We start from the raw sequence: 9,502 nt of genomic DNA on the forward strand, positions 1-9,502 counted from the left end.
TTTTAAAGCCCTTTATGTGGTGTCGCTCAGACTCCCGACTGTGGCATTTCTTTTAAAGCCCTTTATGTGGTGTCGCTCAGACGCCCGACTGTGGCATTTCTTTTAAAGCCCTTTATGTGGTGTCGCTCAGACGCCCAACTGTGGCATTTCTTCTAAAGCCCTTTATGTGGTGTCGCTAAGACGCCCGACTGTGGCATTGCTTGTTATTTGTTTCATAAATTTTTAATACTACCCTGTTATTGCATTTTTATAAATAACTTGCTTGCACACATCAGAGTTTCATTTATCTTTTGTGACTGACGTCATGAGCATAAAATATTTTCAGCACATCATTGTTATATTATACTTGTGTTCATAATGTTTACGAGTACATTCAAAGTACTCACTGGCTTGTCCCTGGCTATTGTCTTGGCCAGATTTTCTTGCACGAAGAGGAGCGACGCGATGATAGCCCCGGAACCTAAGTAATGGAGACAGCAGCCTCGCGAAGATAGGAGTTAACCTGGTCAGCTGTTCCCGTGGGAAATGGAGTCCCATAGACACTGATGTTTCACAACCCGCTTCCGCCATCAACCACTAGAAACCATTTGTTGTACTCACAGGCCAGAATGGTCTTGTACTACATATGTTGTATTCTGCTTGGAATTTCTGTATCAAGTTGGAGCCTCATCAGCTAACAGTAATCCCAGGGCTGATGAGCACGACGGTCTTTTCTGGAAATTTATTACCCGGAAAACCGGTCGTGACACTTATCAAGGTATGTGCTTTGTGAAAGACCTATGAGGCGTCTTGATCTATCTCTATAGATCTTGATGCCTAATATATAAGCAGCTTCTCCAAGGTCCTTCATTGAAAAACTCTTATTCAAGTAGGCCTTAATGTTGTCCAAAAGTTCTATATCATTTCCCATCAAAAGTATGTCATCTACATATAATATGAGAAATGCTACAGAGCTCCCACTCACTTTCTTGTAAACGCAGGCTTCTCCATAAGTCTGCATAAACCCAAAACGCTTTGATCATCTCATCAAAGCGAATGTTCCAACTCCGAGATGCTTGCACCAGCCCATAAATCGAGCGTTGGAGCTTGCACACCTTTTCAGCATTCTTAGGATCGACAAAACCTTCCGGCTGCATCATATACAATTCTTCCTTAAGGAAACCATTAAGGAATGCCGTTTTGACGTCCATTTCCCATATCTCATAATCATAGAATGCGGCAATTGCTAACATGATTCGGACGGACTTTAGCTTCGCTACGGGTGAGAAAGTCTCATCGTAGTCAACCCCTTGAACTTGTCGATAACCCTTAGCGACAAGCCGAGCTTTATAGATGGTCACATTACCATCTGTGTCTGTCTTCTTCTTAAAGATCCATTTATTTTCTATGGCTCGCCGATCAACGGGCAAGTCAGTCAAAGTCCATACTTTGTTTTCATACATGGATCCTATCTCGGATTTCATGGCTTCCAGCCATTTGTTGGAATCTGGGCCCGCCATCGCTTCTTCATAGTTCGAAGGTTCATTGTTGTCTAACAACATAATTTCCAAGACAGGGTTGCCATACCACTCTGGTGCTGAACGTGTCCTTGTGGACCTACGAAGTTCAGTAGCAACTTGATCTGAAGTTTGATGATCATCATCATTAACTTCCTCTCTAGTCGGTGCAGGCACCTCAGGGACCTTTTCCTGTGTGGCGCCACTTTCCAGTTCAAGAGGTAATACTTCATTGAGTTCTACTTTCCTCCCACTTACTTCCTTCGAGAGAAACTCTTTCTCTAGAAAGGATCCATTCTTGGCAACAAAGATCTTGCCTTCGGATCTGAGGTAGAAGGTATACCCAATAGTTTCTTTAGGGTATCCTATGAAGACACATTTTTCCGACTTGGGTTCGAGCTTTTCAGGTTGAAGTTTCTTGACATAAGCATCGCATCCCCAAAATTTTAGAAACGATAGCTTAGGTTTCTTCCCAAACCATAATTCATACGGTGTCGTCTCAACGGATTTTGACGGAGCCCTATTTAAAGTGAATGCGGCAGCCTCTAAAGCATAGCCCCAAAATGATAGTGGTAAATCGGTAAGAGACATCATAGATCGCACCATATCTAATAGAGTGCGATTACGACATTCGGACACACCATTACACTGAGGTGTTCCAGGCGGCATGAGTTGTGAAACTATTCCACATTTTCTTAAGTGTGTGCCAAATTCGTGACTCAAGTATTCTCCCCCACGATCTGATCGCAAGAACTTGATTTTCCTGTCACGTTGATTCTCAACCTCACTCTGAAATTCCTTGAACTTTTCAAAGGTCTCAGACTTGTGTTTCATTAAATAGACATACCCATATCTACTCAAGTCATCAGTGAGGGTGAGAACATAACGATAGCCACCGCGAGCCTCAACACTCATTGGACCGCACACATCAGTATGTATGATTTCCAATAAGTTGGTTGCTCGCTCCATTGTTCCTGAGAACGGAGTCTTGGTCATTTTACCCATGAGGCATGGTTCGCATGTGTCAAATAATTCGTAATCAAGAGACTCTAAAAGTCCATCTGCATGGGGCTTCTTCATGCGTTTGACACCTATGTGACCAAGGCGGCAGTGCCACAAGTATGTGGGACTATCATTATCAACCTTACATCTTCTGGTATTCACACTATGAATATGTGTAGCATTATGCTCGAGATTCATTAAGAATAAACCATTCACCATCGGAGCATGACCATAAAACATATCTCTCATATAAATAGAACAACCATTATTCTCGGATTTAAATGAGTAGCCATCTCGAATTAAACGAGATCCTGATACAATGTTCATGCTCAAAGCTGGCACTAAATAACAATTATTGAGGTTTAAAACTAATCCTGTAGGTAAATGTAGAGGTAGCGTGCCGACGGCGAACACATCAACCTTGGAACCATTCCCGACGCGCATCGTCACCTCGTCCTTCGCCAGTCTCCGCTTATTCCGCAGCTCCTGCTTTGAGTTACAAATGTGAGCAACTGCACCGGTATCAAATACCCAGGAGCTACTACGAGTACTGGTAAGGTACACATCAATTACATGTATATCACATATACCTTTCATGGTGCCGGCCTTCTTGTCCGCTAAGTATTTGGGGCAGTTCCGCTTCCAGTGACCACTTGCCTTGCAATAAAAGCACTCAGTCTCGGGCTTGGGTCCATTCTTTGGCTTCTTCCCGGCAGCTTGCTTACCGGGCGCGGCAACTCCCTTGCCGTCCTTCTTGAAGTTCTTCTTACCCTTGCCTTTCTTGAACTTAGTGGTTTTATTCACCATCAACACTTGATGTTCCTTTTTGACTTCTACCTGTGCTGATTTCAGCATTGCAAATACTTCAGGAATGGTCTTTTCCATCCCCTGCATATTGAAGTTCATCACAAAGCTCTTGTAGCTCGGTGGAAGCGACTGAAGGTTTCTGTCAATGACCGCGTCATCCGGGAGATTAACTCCTAGCTGAGTCAAGCGGTTATGCAACCTAGACATTTTGAGTATGTGCTCACTGACAGAACTATTTTCCTCCATCTTACAGCTGAAGAACTTGTCGGAGACCTCATATCTCTCGACCCGGGCATGAGCTTGGAAAACCATTTTCAGCTCTTTGAACATCTCATATGCTCCATGTCGCTCAAAACACTTTTGGAGTCCCGGTTCTAAGCTGTAAAGCATGCCGCACTGAACGAGGGAGTAATCATCAGCACGTGTCTGCCAAGCGTTCATAACGTCTTGTTCTGCAGGGAAAGCAGGTGCTTCACCTAGCAGTGCTCGTAGGACATAATCTTTCTTGGCAGCTATGAGGATGATCCTCAGGTTCCGGACCCAGTCCGTATAGTTGCTGCCATCGTCTTTCAGCTTGGTTTTCTCTAGGAACGCGTTGAAGTTGAGGACAACGTTGGCCATTTGATCTACAAGACATATTGTAAAGATTTTAGACTAAGTTCATGATAATTAAGTTCATCTAATCAAATTATTCAATGAACTCCCACTCAGATAGACATCCCTCCAGTCATCTAAGTATAACATGATCCGAGTTAACTAGGCCGTGTCCGATCATCACGTGAGACGGACTAGTCAACATCGGTGAACATCTTCATGTTGATCGTATCTTCTATACGACTCATGCTCGACCTTTCGGTCTTCTGTGTTCCGAGGCCATGTCTGTACATGCTAGGCTCATCAAGTCAACCTAAGTGTTTGCATGTGTAAATCTGTCTTACACCCGTTGTATGTGAACGTTGGAATCTATCACACCCGATCATCACGTGGTGCTTCGAAACAACGAACTGTCGCAATGGCGCACAGTTAGGGGGAACACTTTCTTGAAATTATTATGAGGGATCATCTTATTTACTACCGTCGTTCTAAGTAAACAAGATGCAAAAACATGATAAACATCACATGCATTCAAATAATAGTGACATGATATGGCCAATATCATATAGCTCCTTTGATCTCCATCTTGGGGCTCCGTGATCATCTTGTCACCGGCATGACACCATGATCTCCATCATCATGATCTCCATCATCGTGTCTCCATGAAGTTGCTCGCCAATTATTACTTCTACTACTATGGCTAACACGTTTAACAATAAAGTAAAGTAATTTACATGGTGTTTCTCAATGACACGCAGGTCATACAAAAATTAAAGACAACTCCTATGGCTCCTTCCAGTTGTCATACTCATCGACATGTAAGTCGTGATTCCTATTACAAGAACATGATCTCATACATCACATATATATCATTCATCATTCATCACAACTTTGGCCATATCACATCACATGACACTTGCTGCAAAAAACAAGTTAGACGTCCTCTAATTGTTGTTGCAAGTTTTACGTGGCTGCAATAGGGTTCTAGCAAGAACGTTTTCTTACCTACGCCAAAACCAGAACGTGAATTGCCAATTTCTATTTACCCTTCATAAGGACCCTGTTCATCGAATCCGATCCAACTAAAGTGGGAGAGACAGACACCCGCCAGCCACCTTATGCAACTAGTGCATGTCAGTCGGTGGAACCGGTCTCACGTAAGCGTACGTGTAAAGTTGGTCCGGGCCGCTTCATCCCATGATGCCGCCGAATCAATATAAGACTAGTAACGGCAAGAAAATTGACAATATTTGTCGGTGTACTAGAATAGGGGTACCCTAGTACCCCGAACTTGTCCACGGGCAGTTGCAGCACCCCGCGGCAAGGCTTGTCGGGCGAACGCCAAGATCCTCCAAGGTTCCCTTGGAGCCATTCAAGAACAAAGTATTTAAGCTCAGGAGACAAGGCCCCGGCAAGAGGAGCTTGCCGGGAAGGCCAACCAGGACACTCCAAGGAACTTGCCGCGACGCGCCTCGCGCTCCGGCAAGGCAACAAGGCCCCGGCAAGAGGAGCTTGCCGGGAAGACCAACCAAGGTACCTCGAGGACCGGTGAGAGACAAGCTTCCGGACCCGACAAGATAACAACAGCGGCAAGGCGCTTGCCGCGGCAGGCGGCCATTCTGTGCCCATGCTCCAGCGCATCCACCAACGTGTCGCTCTGGGGGCCTCTCCAGGCGCGCGTGGCGGGAGGCTGTGCAGCCAGCGGTGCGCAGTGGCATGCGAAGCTGACTAGATCGCCATCATGGCGAACGGTGGCGCCCCTAACGGTCCTTTTCTGCACTGTTTGGGCGACTCAGACGGGCCTTTAATGCCCTTGTCCCCTGCCGTCAGGGTTAGGTAGGGTGCACTGTACAAGTAACTGTACCAACCACCCCACTTTTTACATTTGTACCCTTCTCTGCGTTGCCACCTGTCGGTGACCCCTTTAGCGTATAAAAGGAGGCCCATGCGCAACGTAGGGGAGGTTCGGTTCGATTCATTCGTGAGCCAGAAAACACTTAGCTCTCTCTCTAGAGCAAGAAGAGAATGGAACCAGACAAGCAGCAGTAGGAGTGTTATCTCTCCGGAGAGCTCCGAAGCTGGGTAAACTGCTCGTGTGCTTCGCCTCGATCTGCTCTTCGTGCGATCTCCGCCCCCCGCCGAACCGAAAGGGGCCCGGTCCGCCGGCCCCATAGGTGTTCGAGGATCAGTTTCCCCGACATCTTTGGCGCACCAGGTAGGGGGCGTCGAGATTGTGTGAATCTGATCCGGTGTTCACACGAGCTAGATCTTCATTCCCTTCATCAACATGCCACCGAAGAAGAAGACTTCGGTGTCAGCCGCTCCGTCCACGTCACTTTCTCCACCGTTGGAGCAAACGGGTGGTGGAATGGACGCCGGCGGAAGAATGGACGTCGACGAGGAAGCTCATGATGCCGGCAGGTCCAAGAACAAGGCTGCACAAACCTCGGCGACTGTACATGTTCCGCGCCACTCTCAGGAGGCGCAAGATCAACAGCGTCATGGCACTCGCAGTGCCATACGCGTGATAGGCCAAGACCAAGCTGGTGGATCTAGGGGCGCTCAAGACCAGCATGCACGCCAGCATGTTGGCACGAGTGGGGCACGGTCGCCTGGACGGGATACTGCTCCTTCTAACATAGTTAGAAGTTCGAGCACGTCCTGCTCCTCGCGCCGTCCGCCCCTGCCACCCACCACTCCAGCAGAAGCTTTGGCGCGAGCTAAACTTCTCCTAGATTACCCTCCGACGTCGGACAAGATCGACAAATGGAGGGCCACCATTCAGAGTCTCATCGGCTACGCCAACGGCGACACTCCACGGCGGCCGAGCGCGTCGCCGCCTCGGCAGGGTTGCCAGGCGCGAGCCGGTGGCGACGAAACGGGTGGAGGTGCAACTACCATGCAATCACCACCCCGAAGGCCAAGATCGCCGACTCGCCAGATCCACCTCGACAGCGACTCCACCGCATCTTCGGATCCACGAGCTCGTCGCGATCAGCGCCAAGTTCTTCATGATCGACAACAAGAAGACGCTCGAACTCGCATCGAGCGCCAAAGAGAAGTGCGACGTCAATCTGACAAGCGCGCTGGGCCCTCTGTTGACATGCATGCGCCAGGGGAACCAGGCGATCTGCCGTACGCGGTAGGTTGCCCTGCGTTCACTCGTGAGCTGCGGCAAGTCCAGTGGCCCAGCATGAAGAACTTCAAGCCAGACGTACCGGAGAAGTACGACGGCAAGACGCATCCGTCAGAGTTCCTCAACATCTACACCATCGCGGTGCAGGCTGCCGGGGGACGGGATGACAAGATCCTTGCCAACTACTTCCCGCTGGTGCTCAAGCCCAACGTCAGATCTTGGCTTATGCACTTGCCGGACAACTCAATATCCTCTTGGGCTGATCTGTGCCATCAATTCGTCGGCGCCTTCACAGGCGGACACAAGCCTCATGGCCAGGAGAGTGATCTTCATCTGCTCGCCCGGAAGGAAGGAGAGCCCCTGCGCAAGTACATTCAGAGATTCAGCAGTGTGCAGCACAACATCCCAGACGTCCACCCTGCCGCAGTGATCAGCGCGTTCCATCAGAACATGCAGAACCGCAGGATGCGGGAGGAAATGGCGATGTGCAAGATCAGGGACGTCAGTGAGTTATATGCACTAGCCGACAAGTGTGCACGCGCTGAGGAAGGGAGGAGACTCCCCGGAGAGAATGTAGGAGCGGGAGGATCTGACAGTGAAGATGTTGCCCCGTCAAGGAAAAACCGGCGGCGGAACAACAGAAGGAGGAAAGGCAAAGAGGTGCTAGTTGTTGAGTAGTCCAGCAACGGTGGTGGCGCCAAGGAAGCCAAAGCTGGTGACTCCGACAAGGAGGTTGCCGCGGAGGTGGCGGTCACCGACAAGCAGGACGGCACCAACAAGAAGTATTGCAAGATCCACCGCACCAAGGGCCATGATCTCCAGAACTGTAAGAAAGTCGAGCAGCTTGTTGAGCAACAGAAAGCTGAATACGAGCGGCGCGACAAGGAGAAGGCCCAGGAAGGTGTTGGGGGATCCGGCAAGAAACGTACCAGCCGAGGAGGACGCCGCGGCAAGGCCAAGCAGCGGCAAGGAGACAGACCTCCCCGTGGCCGCGACAAGGATGAAGATGACAACGACGATGAAGACATGGATGACGAGGAGACTGATGAGCAGGAGTTCCAGAAAGCCACAGAGGTCCTGTGCATTGACGGTGGTGCTTCTCTGCATACCTCGCACCGTCAGCTCAAGCAGTGGGTGCGGGAAGTTAATGCAGCAGAACCACCCATCGAGTCACGCAAGCCTCTGAAATGGTCCGGCACGCCTATCATCTTTGATATTGAGGACCACCCGGATCGCATAACTGCGGTCGGGTGCTTGCCGATGTTGGTTTCACCAACAATCCGCAACCTCAAGGTCACTAAGATGCTAGTTGACGGCGGGGCCGGCTTGAACCTGATCTCCTCCGCGGTGCTCCAGAAACTCCAGATCCCCGACAGCGAGCTCGAAGAGACCGGTACATTTCAAGGAATCAACCCGCGAAGGAGCAAGCCGAAGGGAAAGATCACGTTGCCGGTAACATTTGGCAGCGAACTGAACTTCAGGACTGAGAGGGTCACATTTGATGTTGCTGACTTTCCATTACCTTACAATGGAATCCTTGGCCGTCCGGCACTCGCCAAGTTCATGGCAGCCTCTCACTATGTGTACAACGTACTGAAAATGCCAGGCCCGATAAGTGTCATCTCTGTCCCAGGCGACAAGAAGGATGCTCTTATCTGTGCCGACAAGATCTACCGGGAAGCAGCAGCCGCAGCAGAACACAAGACACTTGCCGCTGAAGCTCCCAGGGGGAAGAAGAAGACCAAGTCCGGCAAGAGCTCTGATGCCCACTCCGGCAAGCGCACCTCTTCGGAGTGCTGCGCTACCGTCGAGGACGCACCATCGAGCTCCACCGGCAAGTGTAAGAAGGCAATGGCAGCCCCACCTGAGACCAAGAAGGTGTCCGCCAAGGAGGATGGCGCTGGTGGTACCTTCACCATCAGCGCCACTCTTGACCCCCAAATAGGAAAGCGCGCTCGTTGCTTTCCTGCGGGCGAATGTCAACGTGTTTGCATGGCAACTGTTTGATATCCCCGGGGTTCCCAGGAAAGTAATTGAGCACCACCTTGCCGACTGTCCTCATGCGCGGCCCGTCAAGCAGAGAGTCAGGAAGCAGGCAGTGGAGCGCCAAGAATTCATCGCAGAAGAAATCAAGAAGTTGGAAGCAGCAGGCCTTGTCAGAGGAGTGCTCCATCCCACGTGGTTGGCAAATCCTGTTGTTGTGCACAAGGCTAACGGGAAATGGAGACTTTGTATTAACTTCACTGATGTTAATAAAGCTTGTCCCAAAGACCCATTTCCCTTGCCGCGCATTGACCAGATTGTTGACTCCACAGCCGGATGTGATTTGCTTTCATTTCTTGATGCATACTCAGGATACCATCAGATCTTCATGGCAGAAGAGGATGAAGAGAAAACCGCATTTATCACCCCGTGTGGCACGTACTGCTTCGTACGGATGCCTTTCGGTTTGAAGAATGCTGGTTCA

Source organism: Triticum dicoccoides, chromosome 5A (genome assembly GCF_002162155.2).
Source record: "Triticum dicoccoides isolate Atlit2015 ecotype Zavitan chromosome 5A, WEW_v2.0, whole genome shotgun sequence".
Lineage (NCBI taxonomy): Eukaryota > Viridiplantae > Streptophyta > Magnoliopsida > Poales > Poaceae > Triticum > Triticum dicoccoides.